The 23,916-nt window shown below is 50.3% G+C and overlaps 1 long non-coding RNA gene across 1 annotated transcript; it reads left to right on the plus strand.

Annotated features, from left to right (window-relative positions):
* The first annotated feature begins 411 nt into the window (after positions 1-411).
* LOC132657924 (uncharacterized) lies at positions 412-14,019 on the plus strand. Its single transcript, XR_009596726.1, has 3 exons — positions 412-588; positions 9,673-9,810; positions 10,401-14,019. It is a non-coding gene; the product is annotated as an uncharacterized LOC132657924 (long non-coding RNA).
* The last annotated feature ends 9,897 nt before the right edge of the window (positions 14,020-23,916 follow it).

The raw sequence follows: 23,916 nt of genomic DNA on the forward strand, positions 1-23,916 counted from the left end.
GCGCTTCATTTCTGACCCAACCGAGGCACTCCATGGGCGGCCTGCAGGGCCTGTTCTTAGTCCAGCTGCCTGAGCAGTGAACCGTACGAAGTGAGCTGCCACAGAAAAGTTAAAGGTTTTAGAAAATTTTGGAAAAAGTGGGGATTCTCTACATGGTGCTTATTTACACTTGTGCTTGTTTACGACTTGTTTACACTTAGTGAAGTGAGTGAGGGGCTTCCCTCATAGCTCAGCTGGTAAATTTTTAAATGTGCTTATTTTAATTGAAGGATGATTGTTCTACAGCATCGCGCCGGTTCCTGCCACACAGCAGCATGAGTCAGCCGCAGGTACCCACACGTCCCCTCCTTCCTGAGCCTCCCTCCCACCTCCTCCCCATCCCACCCCTGCAGCGCGTTACGGAGCCTAGTTCCCTGCGTCATACGGCAGATTCCCGATGGCTGTCTGTGTTACGTGTGGTTACACTTAGCCACATTCTTTGTCCAGAAGCGCCCTCCACACGGCGCCCCCTGAAGCCGACCTTGGGGCGGGCCCAGTGTGAGCTGCCTCCCTGCTTTTGGGCGTGGCCACAGGAAACCCGAGGACAGGGTAAGAGAGCTGGAAGGTTCCAGAAGAGGGAGAGCAAGGCGGGGCCGCCAGGCCGGCCATGTTTGGAGCCAGCCGAGAGCAGTGGGTAGGAAGGGTAGGAGGGGCCGGGACCCGCTGGGCACGTCGGTACCCTGCTTCTCCTCCACGACTAGGGGGCCTTGAGGGCATGGGGGAAGGGCAGGGGCTCGGGCTGAGAATGGACCGCGGGGACAAAGAGGGACCCAGCCGGGGGACAGCCCCAGCCGGGGGGTGGGGGGACCGGGGGCACAGGGGAGAGGGCAGAGGTGCCGGGGCCCTGGTGGGACGGCCCCAAGGCTCCGCGCAGGTGTTGGCCCCGAGGGCCCCTCAGGCTGGGTCCACTCTGAGCAGCGTCGGCAGAAGCGTTCAGGGCTGGAGTCCTGGGGAACGACTCCCTTCCGGGACACTGCGCCACTTGCTTCTTGGCAGAGAGGCCAAAGGGAACACTCTACAGAATGGATTCATCTCAGGGTAGAAACCACATTACCCTTTACTAATGAAAACAGATACAGGGCATGGAGAATGCTGGCCTGTTTGAATGTGTTCTGGGTTTATACGATGAAAGCATCATCTGAATATTTTAAAGCCCTCTTATTTTTTGTTAAAAACCCAGCATTGTCAAGAATGCAGACCCCATGAATCACCTTTTTTCAAAGGGAGGGGGGCTTAAAGTTCTCATGTAGCCTACATCATGAGCGAACAGCTCTTAAATCATCCTGTGCTCTTGATGAAGTTCTAAGACCTTGGCATCAGAATCATACACAAATCCCCTCCCGTGAATTGTTTAGACTTCCACTTTTAATTATTCATGAAATGTGCAGAAACACGGTCCAGTGCACATTTGAGCAGAGTTCGCTAATGCCCGTGAACAAATCATAAACACCTCACCAGGGGGCCGGGGCGCAAGCCCCCCTCGAAGAGGTGGCTTATTAGAAGCTCCTGCCACCACACCGACGGTTAGCTCACCGTGACGGGTCCCCAGGTCCCAGGCTTGGGAGGCGCATCTGCGATGGCTGTGCTCTCATGACCCAAAGGGAACTGCGTTCAGCAGGCTTCTCGGATTCGAGGCTGATGCGGCTGCTTCTGTGCGGAAGAAACAAGCCCACGGAGGGGCGTGTTCCAGCTTCAGTGCCCGCAGGAAACTGCGCTCCTGGGGTGACGTCATACGTGACCTGGCTCCCCTCTGAGTGCTTCTGCGCAGAAGTGGGGGTAACCGCCAGGAGACCCCAACTCTCACGGGATGAAACGAAGTGAGCTTCCTAACAATGATGGTCTGAAATTAAAGGAAGAATGTCAGGAGGCTGCAAAGGACACAAACATGAACAGGTCGCCCACACAAGAGAAACATGTTTAAGCTTATTAACAGGTAGACAAGAGTTGCAGAGACACACGGCCAGTTGCCTTCAGAAAATATTTATGAGCACTAATTATTCTCAGGCACTCTTCCAGATTCTGAGGATACAGAGGTGGATCAGAAAAGTGTCTGTCCTTCAAGGATCCTGTTCCAGTGGAGAGTTATGGACAAGCAAACACACAGGGCCCTAGTGACGGAGAGACAGCAGAGTGAGGTGTCATGAGAAGTGGCCCTGGGTTTGGAGTTTGGCGTAGACCAGGACAAAATCAGCTAAGGGAGCATCCAGGCAGAGGGAGGGCAGGGGCTCTTGGCAAGGTCTTCTGCAAGTTCAAGGACAGGAGGAGGTGGTATTGTAGGGGCAGAAAGAGGGCAGATGAGGAACAGGAGATAAAGCTGGAGAGGAAGCGGGCGGGGTTTCTAGGCTCAGGGAGATGGGAAGTCCCAACAGTGGGATTCAGAGTTGTAGTCAGAATCCAGATATATTTTAAAGTAGGAAATTTAATTAATTTAATTAAAAAAATTTAAATATATTTTAAAGTAGGAGCATTTTTTTCTTTGTTGGGTGAAAAGAGAGGGAGAGAGAGGATCCAACTATGACTCCAAGATCTCCACTGAAGCAAATTGAAGAAGGTATGGAAAAGACCCTGATGCAGGGAAAGATTGAAGGCAAAAGGAGAGGAGGGCGGCAGAGGGTGCCATGATTGGATAGCACCAAGGGCTCAATGGACATGAACTTGAGCAAACTCTGGGAGAGAGTGGAGGACAGAGGAGCCTGGCATGCTGCAGTTTCTGGGGTTGCAAAGATTCGGACATGAGTTAATGACAGAATAACAGTTCAGCCGTGGCAGTCACACGAGAAGCAGAGAAGGGGGCAGGAGACGCGGGGGAGGGCATGAGGAGACCGGACGGCAACACCAGGATGGGGGAAACCGCGGGAGAAGAGCGCTTGGGGGTAAAGACTGAGTGTGAAGCCATGAAGACTGCGATGCTTCCTGAACATCCACGTGGAAATACCGGGGAGGCAGCTGGACCAGCGGGACTGTAGTTCAGCAGAGAGGCCTGGAGGGCAAGGGTAACTTGTGAACCATCTGTGTATGGATGGGGTTTCTAAATGACAGGTGAGTCTTGTCATCTAAGGGGCGCGACTGGAAGAAACGCTCAGTGAGGCAGGAGAGCTGGAGCGACTCTTCAAGAGCCAGGGAAGGAGTTTTTTTTTTTTTTTTTTAGAGCAAGTGATTGAATGCTTTGACTGTTATCAACAGCTCAGATAAGCTGAGCTCAGAGAGTTGGCCACCGGTGTATGTTCTAGGCTGAAATGTGTTCCCCCAAAATTGATACGTTAAAGTCAAGCTGCTGGAACCTCAGAATCTGACTGCCTTTGGAGATAGAGTGTTTGAAAGGTAACTAAGATAAAGTGAGGTCATATGGGTGGGGCCCTGACCCAGTATGACTGGGATCCTTCTAAGAAGAGATTAGGAGCAGACACAGAGGGAAGACGGCCGTCCACACACCAAGGAGAGAGGCCTGAGAAGCAGCCAAGCCTGCTGATGCCTGGGGCTCCAGCCTCCAGGTCTGTGAGAGCGTGAATCGCTGCTGTCCAGGCCATCGGGGCCGTGGCAGGTCTGGCTCATGGGAGCCCGGGCAAAGGGGTGCTCCCTGGTCAGAGCACACGGGGTGGCCTGGCGCGGTGTCTGCGGCAGAGCTCGCTCTATAGCAGACCAGCCTGATTCCTCCTTTCTTGACTGAACCCGTCGCGTTTGGGTGACTGTGCCTCTGACTCTGAAGGGTCTGCAGGGTGAGGGAGTCCAGGTACCAGTCCTGTGAGAGGCGTGAGAGGACGACGCACACTCGGGCCTCTGGGAGAGGGCCTCGTCCTTGGGGATGGAGGCTGGATAAGAGGACAGGCCTGGCACTGCCTCCTCTGGGCACTGACAGCCACAGAGCCAAGCTAGAAATGAGCAGCGAAAAGTGCCTGCATCCTGACCCATAAAATCAAACAGCCCACACGAAATTCACCAGTTAAAGAAGAAGTCACAACGGAGTGGTGACCACACATGTACAAACATGCATAAAAGGACAGCAAAGCAAACTTAGGAGAAAAATCCAGAAAAATAGTCAGCACTCTTTAGAGGAGGAGACCATAAGCCAGAATTCCTGCAATAGATCAGATGCTGACTCCAGCACGTGCAAAAAGCAAGAAAAAGTGACAAAAGAATCAAGAGATAAAGTATTCTATAGAAGCAGATGAAGAGATAAATCAAATATTATTAGTGGGTAAAGACTTCAAAATAAGTATGACTGAAATTTACAGATGGATAAACAAGAGTGAGTGAAATGTAATCAAATAAGCATTCTAGAACTATTAGAATAGTTGTATTAGAATAATACAAAGTACAGTATCTAAAATTTTAAAGATACATATGTTGAGTTAATTCTAAAATTAAAGCAGATGATAGAATGTGGAAACCTGAAGCTAATTCTGAATATAGTGCTTGGCCTTGACTTTAAAGATAAGAGAAAATGGAAACAGCAGAACAGAACATGAGGGAAATGTGAGTAAGCATGTGGATGAGAGAATGAGACAGAAGCAATCTTGAAAAATAATTGCCCAGAACTTTCCAAATGGTAAAACACACTGAATCACAGTTTACAAAAACTCAGCAAATTCAAAACACAGTGCAGAGGAAGCGGCAGTTAATCACATGATTGTCTGAGTATTTAAAACCAAAGATAAAAGGAAATATTACAAGAACTAGGGGGGAAAGATGGGGCACCCATTAACCTCAGGAAAAGGGGAGGGATGACTGCCTAAAGCTCTGAAATTCTATCCTCAATGAAAAAAATTCTCCAAAATTAAAGGAAAATAAAGACACTTTAGACAAGTAAAAGCTGACAGTGTTTCTTTCCATCACATTTCACACTACTGAAAACATGAAGAAGCCTTCTTCAAGATCAAAGAAAAAGGATTCCAGAAAAAAAAAAAAAAGGCATATAACTGGGGGAAAAGAAAAACTATTAAAAATTATGATTTTAAAATATATTGACTTTAAAACAAAAATAATAACTTCATAGGGGCTTATAACATGCATGGAAATAAAATATATGACAAGTTAAAAAAGAAGAACAGTGCTGTAAAATCAGTTTACATGGCTCTAGGTGCACTGGAGAAGGAAATGGCAACCCACTGCAGTGTTCTTGCCTGGAGATTCCCAGGGACGGGGGAGCCTGGTGGGCTGCCGTCTGTGGGGTTGCACAGAGTCGGACATGACTGAAGCGACTTAGCAGCAGCAGCAGCATGGGCTTCCCTTTCGGCTTAGTTGGTAAAGAATCCACCTGCAATGCGGGAGACCTGGGTTTGATCCCGGGGTTGGGAAGAGTCCCTGGAGAAGGGAAAGGCTACCCACTACAGTATTCTGGCCTGGAGAATTCCATGGACTAGACAGTCCATGGGGTCACACAGAGTCGGACACGACTGAAGCGACTTAGCAGCAGCAGCATCAGCAGCAGGTGTTTTGTTATGTGGGATGTAGAAAAGTACCAACCTAAGGCTGGTGGTGATTGGTTAAGTATCCATTTTTAAAAACTTTTGAAATGTCTCAGTTCAGTTCAGTTGCTCAGTTGTGTTTGACTCTTTGCGACCCCATGGACTGCAGCACGCCAGGCCTCCCTGTCCATCACCAACTCCTGGAGTTTATACAAACTCATGTCCATTGAGTCGGTGATGCCATCCAACCCTCTCATCCTCTGTCGTCCCCTTCTCTTCCCGCTTTCAATCTTTCCCAGCATCACAGTCTTTCCAAATGAGTCAGTTCTTCCCATCAGGTGGCCAAGGTATTGAAATGTCTACAAAGTGACAGTAAACATAAAATAAAAAATCAACTAGGGCAGAGAAAATGAGATAATATAATTTTGAATTCATTACAAACAAGTTTAGTGGTATGTCCGTCGTTCTTTCACGTTCAACTCTTTGCAACCCCATGGACTGTAGCCCGCCAGGCCCCTCTGTCCCTGGGATTCTCCAGGCAAGAATACTGGAGTGGGTTGCCATTTCCTTCTCCAGGGGATCTTCCGACCTAGGGACTGAACCCAGAGCTCCTGGATTGCAGGCAGATTCTTTACTATCGGAGCCACCAGGGAAGCAAGTGTGTAATTAACAAGGAACATTTGTCTTTGGAATATGAGGATGGTTTGACATTAGGGAATCTATCAACACATAATTCACTCTGATTAATATTGAAAGAGAAAAAATAAAACAATCTCATTAGAAAGAAGAAAAAATTATAAAATTCAGTAGTGCTTCAACATAAAGTCTTGGGGGAGCTAGGAGGACATCCTTGCTGCAGTGAAGCCCATCCCTCTACTAAAGGCTTCATCCGCCTTAGCACTGGGAGACTAGAAACATTTTTATTAAGTCAGGAAGAAATCAAGGTTGCCTATCATCCCTCTTTTCTATGTAACGTTTTTTATAATTCCCAATTCAAAGATGTCTCATACAAAAGAAATATGATGAATAGGCATTTGTGAGGAGGAGATACTATTTTCCTTGTTTGTAGAAGACTTGATTATCTATACTGAAAATTCAAGAGAATTGAGCACATTTAACGATGGAAAATCTATTACAATGGAAGATTATTATGTTTAAAACATCCTAATGGAGACTATATATATATATATATATGTGTATTTTTGCTGTTGTTCAATTGCTAAGTCCTGTCTGACTCTTTGCAGCCCCATGGACTACAGCATACCAGGTTTCCCTGTCTTTCATTATCTCCTGGAGTTTGCTCAAGCTCATGTCCATTGAGTAGGTGACGTCCATTCATGTCCACTGAGTCAACATATATTTTTACAAAGCCATTTTTTCAAGTGGTTTCACAGTCCATGTTTCAGATTTATTATTCTTAAGGTGTAATTTCTACTAAAAAAATATCTATGGCGAAAAGATGACCATGAAAATATAAGGTAGAAAAAACAAAAATACTCAATGCAATTAGAAAATCACTTTCCAACAGTATTGCCTCCAGATAAAATGCAGGTTAAAGCTGCCTGGTCCATCAGGATCAGGAGGAAATGCTGAGTCCTATCCAGGAAGCCCTGAGCCACCTCTCTTAGATTTTTGGTGAGACTTTCAATTTGGCGCTCATCTCATAGAGCATTTTGACAACACGTAGTAAGAGCTTTAGCATGTCTACAGTTTCAGCCCTGTGATTCCAGTGAAGGGACATCTCTAAAGAAAAGACTCAGCAATCCAGTGAGCAGTCGTAGCTGAGATCGTGGTCTCAGCCTTGTCTGTAAGAGTGAAAAACGCATCCATGCAAGTGTTCAAGTCTGAGACACGTGAATGTGGGAGAGTGCGTCCTGGGAAAGTAGGTGCCCACAACAGCTGTGATTTTATTGTGCTCGGGAGACATCTGTGCATTACCGAGATTAAGTAGGAATATTTCAAACTCGAGTCATGATTAATTCTGAGAAAGATTCTTCCACTTCACAAGATAGTATAATGATTTTATGGGCTTCCCAGGGGGCACTAGTGGTAAAGAACCAGCCTGCCAGTGCAGAAGATAGAAGAAACTCGGGTTTGATCCCTGGGTCGGGAAGATCTCCTGGAGGAGGGCATGGCAACCCACTCCAGCATTCTTGCCTGGAGAATCCCAGGGACAGAGGAGCCTGGGGGGTGTTGTCCATAGAGTCACACAGAGTCAGACATGACCGAAGTGACTTAGCATGCATGCATGCATTGGAAAAGGAAATGGCAACCCACTCCAGCATTCTTGCCTGGAGAATCCCATGGACAGAGGAGCCTGGCGGGCTGCAGTCCATGGGGTTGCAAAAGAGTTGGACATGACTGAAGTGACTTAGCCGGCATGCATCATAATTTGATAACTGAATAAACATTATTACAGCCAGCTTCAGTTAACTTTAAAATCACATGTGGTGACACTTTAAAGCCACCTGTGGGAAGGGAAGGGGAAAGATAGGCACCCAGTAGATGAAACTGAACAAGCGAGGGCCTAGTGAGAACCGTGACATCATCAGAGTAAGAGCACCCCTCCCCCAGGCAAGTGCTCCGGTCCCGGAAGGCAGAGGCCCAGTGGCCTCTGGAATGGCCCTGCCTGCACCCTGAGCCTTCCCTCTGGGCCTCCCCCATAAACTCCAGAGAAAAACAGGATTTACTGCAGGGCTGCACTCTTCCTTTGTGGCCTCTGTAAAGGCTGCACCTTTGTGCCAGGGGATGTCAATTAGAGATCAGGGGCTGACTGAGAGGCCGGAGGTTGCCCTGAAGTTGGCTGACCTTGTCTGCTGCACCAGAACCCCATGTCTGTTTTATTGATTGGCTCCTATTAATAACCCTGCAGGGCTGGCAGGCACATGGCAGGGCTGGCCGGGAGACTGTGGCCGTAGGCATTAAGGAAACGACCAGCACCCCTGACTGAGGCCCCGAGTTGTTACTAGAGAGCCTGGGGTGTGTTCTGTAACTTGGGGGCCTGGACCACAGCTTACTTCAGCTGGCTAATTATTGAACTGACCCTTGCAATTTTCAGAGAACCATCACTTACTTTCTGAGATGTGACTTTTGCCTGCCTCTCCTCACAGTAGTCTCCCAACCCTGGGGAGGTCTTGTTGTGGAGTCTGAGTCTGGGAGCACTCTCCCAATCAGAGGATGAGTCTGTGAATTAGAGTCACTTTGGGCTCCAGGGCCCCACCCCACAGGTGGTCCTGGGATCACCTCAGAGCCCCATGAGATGATGACATAAAGAAACATGCCCGAGCTAAATCAAGACACTACACTCAGCTTGCCTAAGGGGGTCGTCTGATATTCTGCAAAGCAATGAAGTGGGACTTTGGTAAATCTCTGTATTGGGAATGACGTTACACAAAAGAGCAGTAACAATTCTAGGCGTGTTGTGAGGTGGTCGCATAGATGGGTGGGATTCAGAAGGCAGGGCCGGTACATGTGCTCTGCAGAGACTCGAAGGCGGGGAAAGTGAAAAGTGAAAGGGAAGTTGCTCAGTCGTCTAACTCTTTGCGACCCCAGGCTCCTCCTTCCATGGGATTCTCCAGGCAAGAATACTGGACCGGGTTGCCATTTCCTTCTCCAGGAGATCTTCCTGACCCAGGGATCAAACCCAGGTCTCCCACATTGCAGGCAGACGCTTTATGCTCTGAGCCTCCAGGGAAGCCTCAAAGGGAGGGAAAGTGAAGTGGAAGTGAAAGTTGCTGAGTCGTGTCCGACTCTTTGCCACCCCATGGACTGTCCATGGGATTCTCCAGGCCAGAATGCTGGAGTGGGTAGCCTTCCCTTCTCCACGAGATCTTCCCAACCCAGGGATCGAAACGGGGTCTCCTGCATCCTAGGTGGATTCTTTGCCAGCTGAGCCACCAGGGAAGCCCAAGAATGCTGGAGTGGGTGGCCTATCCCTTCTCCAGCAGAGAGACAGGAAAACAACCTTAGATGAAGGGATTTGCAACCTCAAAGTTAAGTGAGATAGATGAATAGGTGTCTGTTTAAACCTCAATTAACAAAACGTTAAAAATGCTGATGTGCCTTTTTTATCTCATTTTTGTTGCGTCCTTCTTTTACTCTGTGCTCCTAATACTGTTTCACCTGAGTCACCACTGTCAAGAGAGAAGACTCAGCAGGTCGGGATCTGAGCAGCTTATCCAGGCTCTCAAACTGCATAAAAATAACCCAGAAACGTGTTACAATGTAGGTTCTATGGCCCTGGACCAGACTTACTAACTCCGAATCTCCGGAAACGGGATGTGAAAATTGGGATTTTTATCACAGTCCCTGGATGAGAAAGGCTGATGAGAACAAATCATATCACACTTGGGCAGATTTGTTTACGGTAAGTGTTACTAATGCCAAAGTTTGTAAAGTCTACGTAACCATTTATTTAACTTATACAGAGACTACTTGCAAAAGCTGGATAATTAAATAATATTGAAGGGATCGTCATACATCTGTGGGATACTGGAAGGAATTTGTCAGACTGTGTATGTAGGCGAAGTGCCTAGAGTGGTGTCTGGTCCCGAGTAAATGCTCAGTACAGCAGCTTTGAGGGGAAAGCTCCAATGGAGTAGCAGGAACAGAAACACTGGAATCAGATGTGTGTGCTTTACAACACTTGTGCAGGGCAGTCCATCATTCTGCAGAGCCGTTAGCATTGCTGTCCCAGTCACTATTAGGGTTCTTCTTTCCCCACCGTCACTGCCCCATTTAAAGTCTCCCTGTCTCTCACAGGGTCCCTGGCCATGACCTTACTTCCCCCGACCCACCTCCTATTCCTGTCTAGGCTCTGGAGTTCTACACATGCTAGACGGGGTGGGGGGTAGGGGGCTGCGCAAAATGCTAAGCTAACCTAAACCCTCCTCCAATGGCGCTTGCCATTGTTCCCCCTTGCTCTAACGCTTCATCTTTGTGCACCGATCACTGCAGTGAAGAAGTCTGGCCTCACCTACCTTTCTGAACAGTCACACATCAGACCTTCAGCTTCAGACACTTGTCCTCGGACAGTGCAGGCCTCCAGCTGCAAGTGTGGATGAACTTGGAGCTGAAAAAAAAAAAAAAGAAGAAGAAATGACTGTCAAAATGATTTTGACAGCTGACTGTCAAAAAGAAATGTCTCTTTTCTTTCAGAGACCTCCCCATTCTTCAAGGTTTTCCTCAACTTGACTTTTCTCTGAAGCAGTCCCAGGATCAAACCAGCCTTGCCTGTTTCCTTTATTGGCCATTAACCTGTAATGCTCCTGCTCATATTGCTCTCCTGATTCCTTTTGCATCTGTCCCCCATCCGTGACGACAGGTCCTTTCTCATTTTTCCACACTTTCTATATCATCTCTGCTAGAACCTGACACGTGGCAACCGGTGAATCCATAATACAGTGTTGACAGGAGCTCGTTTTGTTCCTGGCACTAAGGCTCACGCCAGCCTCACAAGCTGGGTGCTATTATTCTCGTTTGCATATGTGGAAGCTGAGGCACATGAAATTTAAGTAGCTTGCCTCAAGTCTCAACGCAATAAAAGGAGTGAAACTGGAGTTCCAAGCTGGGAATTTGACTATCAAGTATCTACTCTCCTTACGTTCATCAAATCATCAATTATCACGAGTTGATCTATATCAAATTCTCTTTTTGCTGTGAGAAGGGCACACTAGGGGCCCACCCCTAGGAGAGCATGAGCTTGGAGGTTTCCCCATGATGCTGACCCGTCATGGCCCTGCTCTCCTGTAATCCACAGCACAGCTCCTTGGCTTGGCCAAGTCATCCTGAAGCAGAATGAAGCACCAAAATGTGGGTTCTGGGCCCCATTTATATGGTTTGCTTGTGTAGGAAGGAATGGTACCCAATCTTCCCTTATCATCTAAGAAAGCTCTGGATGTCACAGAAACATCCTACAAATGGCATTTAAAGGCTTCAGGCCCTACAGGCAAATGGGTCCAAGAAGATGGGCCAGCCCTGTTGTCTTGTCCTTGTGGACTCCAGATTACAGGTGCTTGATTTCCTTGACAACCACACCAAACTGCTCCTGCACTGTGTCCTCGCCTCCCCAAGAACTCGAAGCTTAGGCCAGGCTTCCCTCCCCTCCCCAAGAGACTCTGAGCGATCAAGGAACTAAGCCTCCAAATGACTGGCTCATTAAGATCTTTGAACATTTCCTGTGGACAGATGATAGGGGATCCCTGAGCTCATTTGGCCTGAAACCCTAGATCCAGGGGCCACGTAGACTTGTGTGGAAGTCTGGAAGATTGGATTTCAGTTGGATACTAGAGACTCAGTAAAACTTGTGTGTTTGTGTATTAGTTGGGCAGTCATGTCTGACTCTCTGCAACCCCATGGACTGTAGTCCACCAGGCTCCTCTGTCCCTGGGATTTCCCAGGCAAGAACACTGGAGTGGGTAGCTATTCCCTTCTCCAGGGGCTCTTCCTGACCCAGAGACTCGAACCTGGATCTCCTGCATTTCAGGCAGAGTCTTTACCATCTGAGCCACCAGGGAAGCCCTCAATAAACCTGCCAGAAAGCTAAACCCGCATCACAAACTTAGTGAAAGTGTCCCAGGCTCACACTAACCACACAGACACACCATCATTAGACAGCGGCCCACAGCCTTCTGCCATATCTGGCCCACGGCCTGCGGTGGAGACGCTTCTGGGCACCTTCACACTTGTTCCTGTAGACCCAGACGTCTAGACTCTAAGCTGAACTCCAGCGTGGAGCCCTTCAGGTGGCCTGTGTCTGTCTGCTGGGTGGAGGTGGGCTGCCTCCAAACGCTTCTGGGTTTGTGTGCAGCCGGACCTCAGCTCTGCCTGGCCTCTGTCTCCTTAGCTGCACCCCCCACCCGCCCTGTGCTTCAGCCACATTGAAGGAGGCCTCCAGCACTTGGTGTATTGAAATGGCAGGCTCTAGCCCTGCCTGGAAATCACATCCCCAGCTGTGTCCGTAAAAACACTGCAAGGCTCAGCTCAAGCCTCACTCTGGCGCCCTGGCCAAGGAAGCGTGTCCTTTCCCTGAATGCCTGCCATTCTCAGGATGACGAGGAGGCAGCGTGGTGAAGAGGGAGGACTCCAGAGCCTGGCAGCTCTGCCATTTCCTGCTTGGTGTGATCCCAGACACGCCTCCTCACCTCGGCCTGCCCTGCGCAAAACGGAGGGCAGTGTGATGCCACCTCACGATGTTATGCGCTTAGAACAGACTGAGAGTAAGGAGGTGGAACCTGTTTGTTCTTGGTGGTGGTGGTGGTTTAGTCACTAAATCGTGTCCAACTCTTGGGACCCCATGGACTGTATCCCACCAGGCTCCTCTGTCCATGGGATTCTCCAGGCGAGAATACTGGAGTGTGTTGCCATTTCCTTCTCCAGGGGATCTTCCTGACCCAGGGATTGAACCCAGGTCTCCTGCATTGCAGGCAGATGCTTTACCAACTGAGCTATGAGGGAAGCCCAAATCGTTATTATTATATGGCTGTTTTCCTGCTTTCCTCCTGCACACACGTGCCCACATTGCTATGATTCACCACAAGTCTAAACTTTCTAGATGTTTCTTACCGACATATCAGTATGATCCTAGCATGATGCTTCAAATATGGTAGTCACTAAATATGTAGAAACATGGATGGTTTCTATGAGAATACAGTCTTTCTACAAGAAGTCACCTGGTCTAAATTTAGTTAGATGGTATCTGAATGAACTTGAGCATCAAAACAATGACCTAGGTTGTTCCTACCACCTCGTATGCCACCAAGCAAGAGCCTCTTTGTTTATAATATTCTGTTAGTTTGTTCTCTGTCTATCAGTTGGGGATTTTTGAGCTCCAATGAACATAAAAATGTGCCTGGTGAAATGTACCAGAATGGAACTGAGAGCAGTTTATCCTTTTAAGCATCACATTTGCTTCCATAATTTAGGTAAATGCTAGGGTTAGTAGTCAACTAGGCTGGCTTCCACACGAATCACAAGATGTACCTACCTTTACAACACAGATTGTATTACTGACCTTTTTTCCAGTTACTAATCCCATTTTCTTTCTTCCTTTCGATTGGGGGTATAGTTGATTTGCAGTGTTGTGTTTCTGCTGTACAACTGCGTGAATTCAGCCATATGTGCACACACCGCCCCTCCCTCCTGAGCTTCCCTCCCGTGCCACCCCCATCTCACCCCTCTAGGTCGCCGCAGGCCTGAGCTGAGCTCCCTGTGCCACACGGCAGGTTCCCTTTAGCGACTGTTTCACACATGGCCGTGTATATGTATCAGCTCTGCTTTCTCAGTTTGCCCCAATCCTATTGAAACACAAAACATGGCATATTTGGGCTTGTCCTCTCAATTTTTTTTTTTTAATCTTTACTAGGTGATAAATGCACCTTTGTAAAAACAAACAAACAAACAAACAGAAAACCCCCAAGTATTCTATTCAGAGGCTCTGTGGATGGGTGGATTGATTTCTTTTACATTTTTAGAAACCAACTCAGAAAGTGTTAATTGCTATGAATATCTAGTCAGCATTTATTTTAAAAATATAACATAAAATTTAATCTGAAAATAATTATATAAAAGAACCATAATAACCTTTTCCACTAAATAGATAATTGCACTTTTTTTTAACTTCTACATTCTAATTCTGATGTTTTTCTTAATAGCTTGTGATTTAAAATATTTATATGTTCAGAGAGCTGATTATAAGTTTCTGGATAATTTAAGACAGATTGTTAGAATTATTACTTTCCAATAGAAGAGTAAAAACACACAAACATGATCTGAGGTTCTTTACCATAAAGCAGTTATCTATATTCTTATGTTATTTCCAAAATATTTGTCAAGATTAAAGAAACATGATTATTTCTGAGAGTACAGCATCTATATTTGGTGTTATAATTATTATTTACCAAAAGCAACTTAGACTAGGTAAACACGGGGAAAAAATACAGAGTAAATTAATTTTTCCAAGCAACCTCCTGGATAGAACCAGGGCAGGCAGAATGCCAGGTAACAGAAAGCCTGCAATAATGTACAGCACAAATGCATTCGAAATACAAAAGCAGTTCAGGCTCTCCGTTCGAATGGCCATCAGTGGTGCTGGCACCTGGGCCGTAAACACCCAGGGTCAGTTACTCTTACCCAGAATTAACTCAGATGGGAATGAGCAGCCGGCTAATTCCCTCTAATTGAATGTCATTTAATCACATTGTTTCCCCGACTAGCATTCTTAAACTTATTTTTTTTTCCCTTTCTGTTTCTAACTTGTTTGCCCTCACTAATTAAAGAAAGGTGCCATGTTTGAAAACAAACAAAAAATAATTGGATATGCTGCTGGGAAAATCGCCCAAGAGACCACGCCAAAAACCTGTGCGGGTAATTCAAAACAAGCAGTTCCCCTCCTTTTTTTTTTTTTTTTTTTGGCCTTCAATAGCTATTTTAAGTAGCTGGCTGAATAGGCATAACTTGGCAGAGCAGCTAAGAATAGGCGACCGGCCCTCCCTCTGAAATGCAGCGAGGCTGGCTCGGAACGCCCTGCTCCTCTGGGCTTCTGCAGAGATTGATCTAAGCAGAGCGCTGTCAGTTAAGACCCAACTTTCATTCCATGCTGTCTGCAGTTAGCAGCGGAGAAAGTTTAATTCTGAACTGTGAAAAGATTCAATAAGTCACCACAAATCACCCCAGCTGAAGCCCAAACTGAGTAATTTACACAGCACTTTGTGATCTTCAAACAGTTTGCAGTGGGCAATTATTCATGCCCGACATGGGGTCTCTGGGCCCAAGCTCCCTGTTTGTTCTAAGGCCGAGGAGAGGTGTTTGAAAACCGCGGGAGAAGACCAGGGGCCCAGAGATCACGGCTAATGTGACACCCCCAGGCCTAATCTTCTTAGAGCACCAGGATAAAATAAGTATCCATTACAAAATCGGCCTTCATCCTGCCCCCTTCCGAGCCCCCCACTCTGATAGCCAGCTCGGAGACAATTGCGCGATTCTAGACTTAATCAGGTATTAGGCGCTCTGGCAGGAGGAGAAGGGCTAATCTCCATATTTAGCCCATCTGTACCGGTGGACCTGACTCGCCGGCCCCTGATAGATCAAAAGGAATTGGCAAAAATCAGATTAAGGCTGGAGAAAGAGGGGGGAGGTTCGAGCCGTGTAACAGGCACATTTTTTCTCCCTTGCCTTGGATGTGTGTACATTTATTAAGACCATGCGGTTAATCCCATGAGCTCTCAGTGCATTGTGCTTGCCTTTTTCTTCTTCTCTCCCTCTTCTTTTCAAAAAAAAAAAAACAAAAACAAAAAACAAAAAACAAAAAGCCAGCCATTTAAGTGAAATATTGTACTGATTGTAAAAATATGAGCTGTGCACACTGAGGGCCCGTAGGGTGGCCCCAGTTTCGAGTCCAGCTATCGGAGCGTGCCGTGCATCCCGTGGGCTCTCCCGTCCGCCCGGGGAGGGGAAAGGGGCACGGGCCTGGTGTTTCCCGGGCTCCAGACACACGGCTGAGCAGTGTGAAGTCGGCGGAAGAGATGATGCTAATTATGAACACAGGCCGCCAGGCAGCCGGGCTGGCGGTGGGGCAGGTGTGAGCGCAGCCCAGCGACATCTGATCTCCTGGCGTGGTCGCCTCGCTGCGGAGCTCCGAGACAGAGCCGGGGAAACATATGGGATGCCCCAGCTAAACCGGCTCCAGTCTCCTCCCTTCTAACCAGCCCCACACAGACACGCCATCCGTTGCTTTCTTCCCTGCTTCTCCGTGTCGTCTTTGTCAGCAACACCGTCTTGCCTCTGCAGTTCCTCACCACAGCATCCACCCACGGGTGCCCCCATTCCAACCGGGGCTGTGTGGACAGATGGGTGAGAAGCGCCAAGGATTCACACCCTCCCTGCTGCTGGCCGTCACCTGCTGTCTGCAGACAGTGACATGTGGCCACCGGCGTGTCCTTCAAGCGCCGATCAGTTAAGCGCGCGGGTGAGCCACCTTGCGCTGGGCCCCCACCTCGTGCTGCACCCGGTGGGCAGCTCGGCCCGTCCCAGGCGTGGGTGGGGGATACAGGCTGCGAGAAAGGAAGCCCCGTCTCCTGGAAGGTTGACAAAGTCCCTTCTTCTCCGGGAACCCCCCAGCGAAGTGCCAGAAGACAGCCGCGTGGCCACTGGGTTTTGGCAGTGGAGTCGCCTCATTAGAGTGGATTAAGTCGTGATGCTGAGAAGGAGAAAAGGCGAAACGCGGAGCGTGAGGACGGCAGCCGCGGGAGCGCGGAGCATCGTCTGTGGCCGCTGCGTCGCCCGTGTGGTTCACGCCTTCAGTTCCCGTCTGCGGGAACCGGCCAGTACCCGCAGTGGCTGAAGTGGGAGCTCTGTGTGTCGGGGTCCTCCCAGCTCTTGCCACCTCCTGTTGATGCTCGAATCCAGATATGCTCAAAGGCAAAAGTCCGGAGCCTGAACATCTCCCCCTCACCCCCTGGGGACCCCGGGAAGGGGGCGGGGGCGATGCCATTTAAAAATGAACAACCAAGAAACGCCCCCGCACTGGCAGGAGGGCCCTGAAATGAGCCGCCGTTCTGTGAGTTGGGCTCGGTCTCCGGGGTTTTGCCCTGAGTCACGCTGGCGAGCCACTGCCTTTGATTCTGCCTCACAAAACTCTGGAAGAACGCGCCAGGAGGACAAAGTCGGGTGTTCCCTGGCCTCCTGCCTCCGGCGCGCGTGTTTCTGCGGGTGAAGTTTTATTGATGGGGCCGCGTCTGCGTTGGTCCCGGGCACGCTGCGGTTTCCCCGTCAAGCTGGACGTGACTTTCTTCTGCTCAAATGATAGGAAATAAAGAAAACCAGCTCCAGATGTAAGTGATTTTATGAGCAAGGGGTTAAGGAGTTCAGGAGGATTTCATATTGTTGGGAAGACAGACTCGCACGGGGCGAAGCCCACCTGTGGCCAGGAAGGAAGGAGAGGAGGGGAGCAAAGCAGGTCAGACACACGCGTGGAATGAAAGCAAGGAGCTGTCGGCCGGCTCCGCTGGCGTTCCCTTGCTTCCCTATCTCCAGCTGTCGAGGGGATGTTTTTTTAAACTGGGGGTGAGGGGGTCGGGGTGGGATGAGAGTGTTGGAGGGGGCTTGCACTTCTCGGGAAAATTAGTGAGAAAAAAACCCCTAAGCGCCCTGAGCTGCACACAGGAGGTTGGCGTGTAGTTGTGACGAGTCATAGTCTGGGGCTTCAGGACAGACCGAGGAGCGCCCAGAAGACGCCTAACCTCATGAGGTCCTCTCCAAATCACCAAGTCTGGCTCACGCAGGAGAGGCGTAGGGCGGAGCCCGTGAAGAGCGCGTGGCTGGGGATGAGAGGACGCTCCGGAAGGGTGGAGCCTTTGCTCATCAGTGTGTCGGGGCATTTTTGTAAAGAAATAAGTGAGATTTCAGTGTACCTTGAAAGAATGCCGTGTCTCGTTAGTAATTTGACCTCCACAACCCAAGTAGATAATTTCAATTTAGAGTAAGCACTCTTCTTAATCCTCAGCACAGGCTGGCTCAGAGAGCTGGTTTCCTTCTCCTTGTGAGTATGTGAGTGTGAATGTGTGTGTGTGTTAATGTGTTTGTGAGTGTGAGTCCATGTGTGTGAATGTGAGTGTGTGTGTATATGTGTAAATGTGTATGAATATGTGTGAGTCTGTGAGAGAGTGCATGTATGAGTGTGTGAGTGTGAGAATGTATGTGAGTGGGTGTGTGTGTGTCAATGTGTATGAGGGCGTGTCTGTATGAGAGTGTATGTGAATGTGTATGAATGCGTGTCTGTGTGAGTGTGTGAATGTCTGAGTGCATGTGAGAATGCGTGTGAGTGTGAGTGCATGTATGAGTGTGTAAGATGTGTGAGGGAATGAGTGCATGTGTGTGAGCCCATGTGTGTGAATGTGAGTGTGTGTGTATATGTGTAAATGTGTATGAATATGTGCGAGTCTGTGAGAGAGTGCATGTATGAGTGTGTGAGTGTGAGAGAATGTATGTGAGTGGGTGTGTGTGTGTGTCAATGTGTATGAGGGCGTGTCTGTATGAGAGTGTATGTGAATGTGTATGGATGTGTGTCTGTGTGAGTGTGTGAATGTCTGAGTGCATGTGAGAGAATGCGTGTGAACGTGAGTGTGAGTACATGTATGAGTGTGTAAAATGTGTGAGAGAATGAGTGCATGTGTGTGAGCCCATGTGTGAATGTGCACAGGTGTGAGTCCACATGAGCGTATGTGAGTCTGCCCTCTGCCCCGCTTCCGGGGCAGCAGCCTTTCCGAGCTGATTCTGGATCTCGTGTTCGTCCTAAGGAAAGGCTTGGTGCCCCCAGGCCCCGCCGGCCTGTCCCCTTCTGCTTCAGGGCCTCAACAACCCCTCTCTCTAAACCAATTTGAGGCCCCGCCCCCGTCCCCAGCCCCGCCGGAGAAGACCACCCCCTGCGATGGAGCCAGTGCCTAGGAGAGCAGGGCAGCCCTGCACACCTGGGGTGGGGAGGGGACATGGGACTGGATGGGCGAATGGCTGAGGACGTGCGGATGGCAGAGGATGCGCGGATGGCAGAGGATGCGTGGATGGCAGAGGATGCGCGGATGGCTGAGGATGCGCGGATGGCTGAGGGGTGCGCGAATGGCTGAGGGGTGCGCGGATGGCTGAGGGGTACGCGGATGGCTGAGGATGCGCGGATGGCTGAGGGGTGCGCAGATGGCTGAGGACGCATGGATGGCTCAGGGATACTCGGATGGCTGAGGGATGCGCGGATGGCTGAGGACGTGTGGATGGCAGAGGATGTGCAGATGGCAGAGGATGTGCGGATGACTGAGGACACACGGATGGGTGAGGATGCGCGGATGGCTGAGGACGTGCGGATGGCTGAGGATGCGCGTATGGCTGAGGATGCACGGATGGCTGAGGGGTGCGCGGATGACTGAGGGGTACGCGGATGGCTCAGGAATACGTGGATGGCTGAGGGGTGCGCGGATGGCTGACGATGCGCGGATGGCTGAGAACGCGCGGATGGGTGAGGATGCGCGGATGGCTTGGGGATATGCGGATGGCTGAGAGGGGCGCCCGGCTTGCTGGTGGGGCCACTGCAGGAGGAGCGCCAGTCCGCTCGGATGACCCCAGATGTGGGGACGAGACACTCTGTTGTGTGGCTTCTGATACCAGAGGTGAGGGCGCAGCACAGGAACCTCTTCTCTGGGTCATCGCCAGGTGGCCCCCGGCTCATGCAAACTCCCAGGCGTCAGGCTGGCACACGGATCCAGAGCAGAAAATCCTCGGTTTCCTGTGATGAACCTGAGCCCAGCTCGGGCCTTGGTTCTCTATGCTCTGTGCCCTTTATAACCAACTTCCCTGAGGATGGGCGACTAAGGAGATGGTGAAGATGGAGCCCGCCAGACTCTGTCACCCTTTCTGTTCATCACCTTGATTACGTGTCTCTTCCTGTGCCTTAAGCCTGAGGAGTCTGCTAATGAGCCATCAAAAAGGCCTGCAGGACGTGGGGTGCCCTGAACCGTCCACGGTTTTGAGGCCAAGCCCGTGCCTTCTAAGAGCAGGGGTAGTGGACTGGAGAGCCTTCACCTCAGCAAGTCCAGGTGCCCAGGCTGTGATGGTTCAGCTCAGCCCCTCTGCAGAGTGGATGGCCAAGAGCCTGCACTGAGGTGGTCATGGGTCCAGGGAGGTGGCACTGGGTAAGCAGGTGGTGGGTCCTGGGTGGGACTGGCACTCTGTTATAACAACATCTGTGCCCTGAGTTCTGTGGAGAAATAGCACCCTGTGGCTTAGGCTGACCATAACATTGGAGGAGATCTTTTATTGTTGTGCTTTAGGTGCTAAGTCATGTCTGACTCTTTGTGACACCATGGGCTGTAGCTGCCAGACTCCTCTGTCCATGGGATTTCCCAGGCAAGAATACTGGAATAGGTAGCCATTTACTTCTCCAGGGGATCTTCCTGACCCAGGGATCAAACCCATGTCTCCTGCATTGACAGGTGGATTCTTTACCACTCAGCCATCTGGGAAGCCCACGGGCGATCTTTGGTAAATATAAATCAATCGAGTGCAGACAGAAGTGCATCAGTCAGCTATAGGCTTTATGTTTTAGTAGAATCAACTGTAAAGATTTAGTGGTAATTTTCCAATAACTTAAAGTGATACAATCAATAAGTATGACGACATTGTCTCATCTGTATAACCAAGGTAAGGATACAAGATGTCATGGAATAATATGAAATACAAAAAAATGTGCAGAAAACCTCACATTAATATAATAATGCTGCATATTTGTTGAGTAAGCTCATTAATCCTATTCAGGAAATTCAGGATACTTAGGAATCTTGTGCTTTCAGAACACATTATTAGAAGCAGATGAAGAAAATGGTAGCAGTTGTGTTGGGTAACTGATTGCCACTGTCTGACACTGTCCACTCCCGGCCTGAGAATTGTCCTCCGCCCTGCAGTCCTGCACAGCTGTGGGGTCCAGGACCACAGGCCCGGGGCCATCCGCATAAATAAAAGCAGAAGTGGGCAGAGTGCCTTCAACACCCACTGAAGACGCACTGCTGTTCTTTTTGGAGAAAAGATGAAGAAGGCCGGTGTGTTCCCCTTGAGATCAACCTGACTATGGGGTCTGCGGACAGCAGGACCTGGCTTTTCAGGATGGAAGGTGTGGGGGCTGAAGGCGGGGCCCTCGTGGGTCATGGGCCTTGGTGGGGGTAGCGCAGGGCTGTGCCCCGTGGCCCGCCGTGGACAGAGGTGGACACAGGTGAGAAGGCCCCTTGTGCTGACTCAGGATACGAGGCAAGTCTCCAGCACTGGGTCTTGCCTTGGTTGCGTAGACAGTCCACCAATGAGACACAGTATTTAACCTCAATGATCTGAAAATTGTATATATTCGTGTTCTTTTCATGTTCATCTGATACAATCTAGAGCCGTGGTGCAAAGCCACAGTCTCCATCACTCGGGGCCCCAAGATGTCTTCCCTCAGAAGGCCCAGCTGGCTCACCCACGCCATCTCTGCTGAGCGGGGTTAAGCCTGCCCTCTGGGCCCCCAGTGTCTCTGGGCTCTGCTGTGTCTACCAAGGAACCAGTGCTGTCCCATGAGTGCTTGTTGCGTGACTGTCTGTGAGCGCTGCAGGGGTTTGCTGAGACACTGCTGGCCAGGTATCCAATTCATGGCCGCATGGCGGTACTTCACCCCTCTCCCTGCTGATGGATCTCCAGGCCATGACGATCTTGTGTTCTTGCTCGGGAGTAAACACACATGTCGCCTGAAGCTCACCAGTGTGTCCTTGCACATCTGAAATCTTTACAGCCAAGATGCTCAGTTAAGATGACCTGGTCCAGATCTTTACATTAGCTCAGCGTCCTTTGCGTGGTGTCTTGTGTTACGGTCCCCGTGGGTTTATAGGATAAATACGCATCTGGGGGGGACTGCCTTGTCATGAAAGCACTCCTTGGCACCCAGGGAAGTTCTGCCGCTTCTGGAAAATCCAAAGAGCTCCTCAGAATCAAACATGAGCCCGATCCTGCGTTTGTTTCGCTGGCATGGTGGCATCAATGCCTGCTCAGATCCTCACTCAGAGCAGCTCTACACACGCCAGGCTGAAGGCCCATGGCCTTCCCACACCTGCGTCTTGAAATACTGCATCACCTTCGTGTCATAAGCCAGTTTCTTCTCTGTGCTGTACTGTAGACCGGTGAAGGATGGTTCAGAGTCTCGCCTTCGTCCCCGGGAAGGCCAAGCCCGGGTGGGCCCAGGCCGTGCGTGGACAGCCTGTCGGCACCGAGGACGTCTTTGAGTGAAGGTCACGGCCGAGAGCGCGTCAGGAGGTGGGGACGCTGCGCTGGCCCCAGCATCCCTTCCGTCCAGGCAGCAGCTGAGCCTTAGAGGATGCCCCTTTCAGCTCTAAGTGCTGCCGCTGCCTGTTATCGGCCGGCCGCCAGCGGGCTCAGGGGAGAGGCGCTATCTCCCATGGCCATGAAAATTGATATTGAACATGGAAGGGGAACCTCACAAGCTGATAGCAATTAGCTAAAAAGGATTTGCAACTCCACGATTCATCACGCCAGGGGACCAAAGTCATTTGCAGACAGGCTCTCCAGAGTCCCTGTGCGCGCAGCTCCTCTCTCTGCCTCCGTTTCCCTCCCACTGGGGCGTGACATTTCCAGCTCTCGGAGCCCCCTTCCAGCATGGGGGCTGCCACAGCCTGGGGACTGGCTTCTGTCTCAGGCTCTGGCGTGAGGAGGTGCTCAGGGCCAGCCCCGGCTGCTACCTCAGGTTGAGGTGCTCAAGCAGGAGAACAGATTTCAGCATCCTGAGGAGTCTGCCGTGCTCTTGCTGTTTCAGAATTTGTGCCTCTGGGTCAGTACGCCAGTTGCACCTGAGTTCTGGTCACAATGACAACACTAAGGTGTCTGAAGGGTCTAGAGGTTATTTTCCAAAAAGAAGACGAAGGCGCCTCACGTGTCTGTACTAGAGCCCCAGCAGGCCTGTCACCACCTGCTCCGCTTGCCTTCCACTTGTGTGAATGCAGTATCCTTTCCTTAGTTGTAAAGCCATCGCACCGACTGCTTTCATAAGTCCTAGAACTCAGGGGATCACCTGGATACCGGCAGGCGGTCTCGGGACCTCTGAACCCACAAGGGGTGTCACTAGCCTTCTCCATCTGGTCTCTTCCTCTGGATCTTCGGTCCCCTCTCTCCCCAGAGGACGCGTCTCCTTGTGTGATAGCCCCTCATCTAACCTCCTGTGGGCTATCTCAGAAGTGATCCCTGTCCCATGCCGGGAATTCTGACCCGAGGACTAGGAAACGCCCTCTCAGCTCCCAGCAGAAAGCCGTCCCCCTCTGGCTGTGGTCTCCTGTGCGTTTTCCCCTTTGGAGTGATGCTGTGCTTGCTGAGGTCTCCCAGGTCTGTTTGGACTTGGGAACCACGCCCTCCCGCAAGTACAGTATAAGCGTGCAAGTTCCTGATGAATAGCCCTCTTATCTCATCGGTGTGTTCCAATTAGAGGGCAGGTTATCTCCCTGAGCCTTCGCGTCTGAGATGGAGAGCTTCTACCCTCACCGCCCGGGGCAGCGCGGATCACGTGGCAGTGCTGCAGGAGAGCCAAGCCAGGTGCCCGCGTGTCCTCTGTGCCCCCTGGGCGCGTGATGCCAGCGCCGCCCACGGCAGCATCTGCTTAGCAAACCGTGCTCAAAACTGCTGACGGCTCCCGATCCGGGTGGGGGAAGTGAAAGCAGGTAAACGGATCCCGCCCTGGGAACTGGATCTCAGGACCCTGTGTCTCAGGAAGGTCAAGTAAGACGGAGAAGGCATATGTGCATGCAGAGGAGTGCGTCTCTGAGCACACTGGGGAGGGGCCGGGGAGCTTGGCTGTGGGCGCGGACGGGAAACGTGAGCCCTGGGCAGGGTGGAGCGCTGGCTCTGGAGCCGTGTCCCTGGCCTGACGGCTCTGACCTTGAGAAGGTGGCTCTCCACCCTTGCCTGC

The sequence above is a fragment of the Ovis aries genome, chromosome 16 (assembly GCF_016772045.2).
Source record: "Ovis aries strain OAR_USU_Benz2616 breed Rambouillet chromosome 16, ARS-UI_Ramb_v3.0, whole genome shotgun sequence".
Taxonomy (NCBI): Eukaryota; Metazoa; Chordata; class Mammalia; order Artiodactyla; family Bovidae; genus Ovis; species Ovis aries.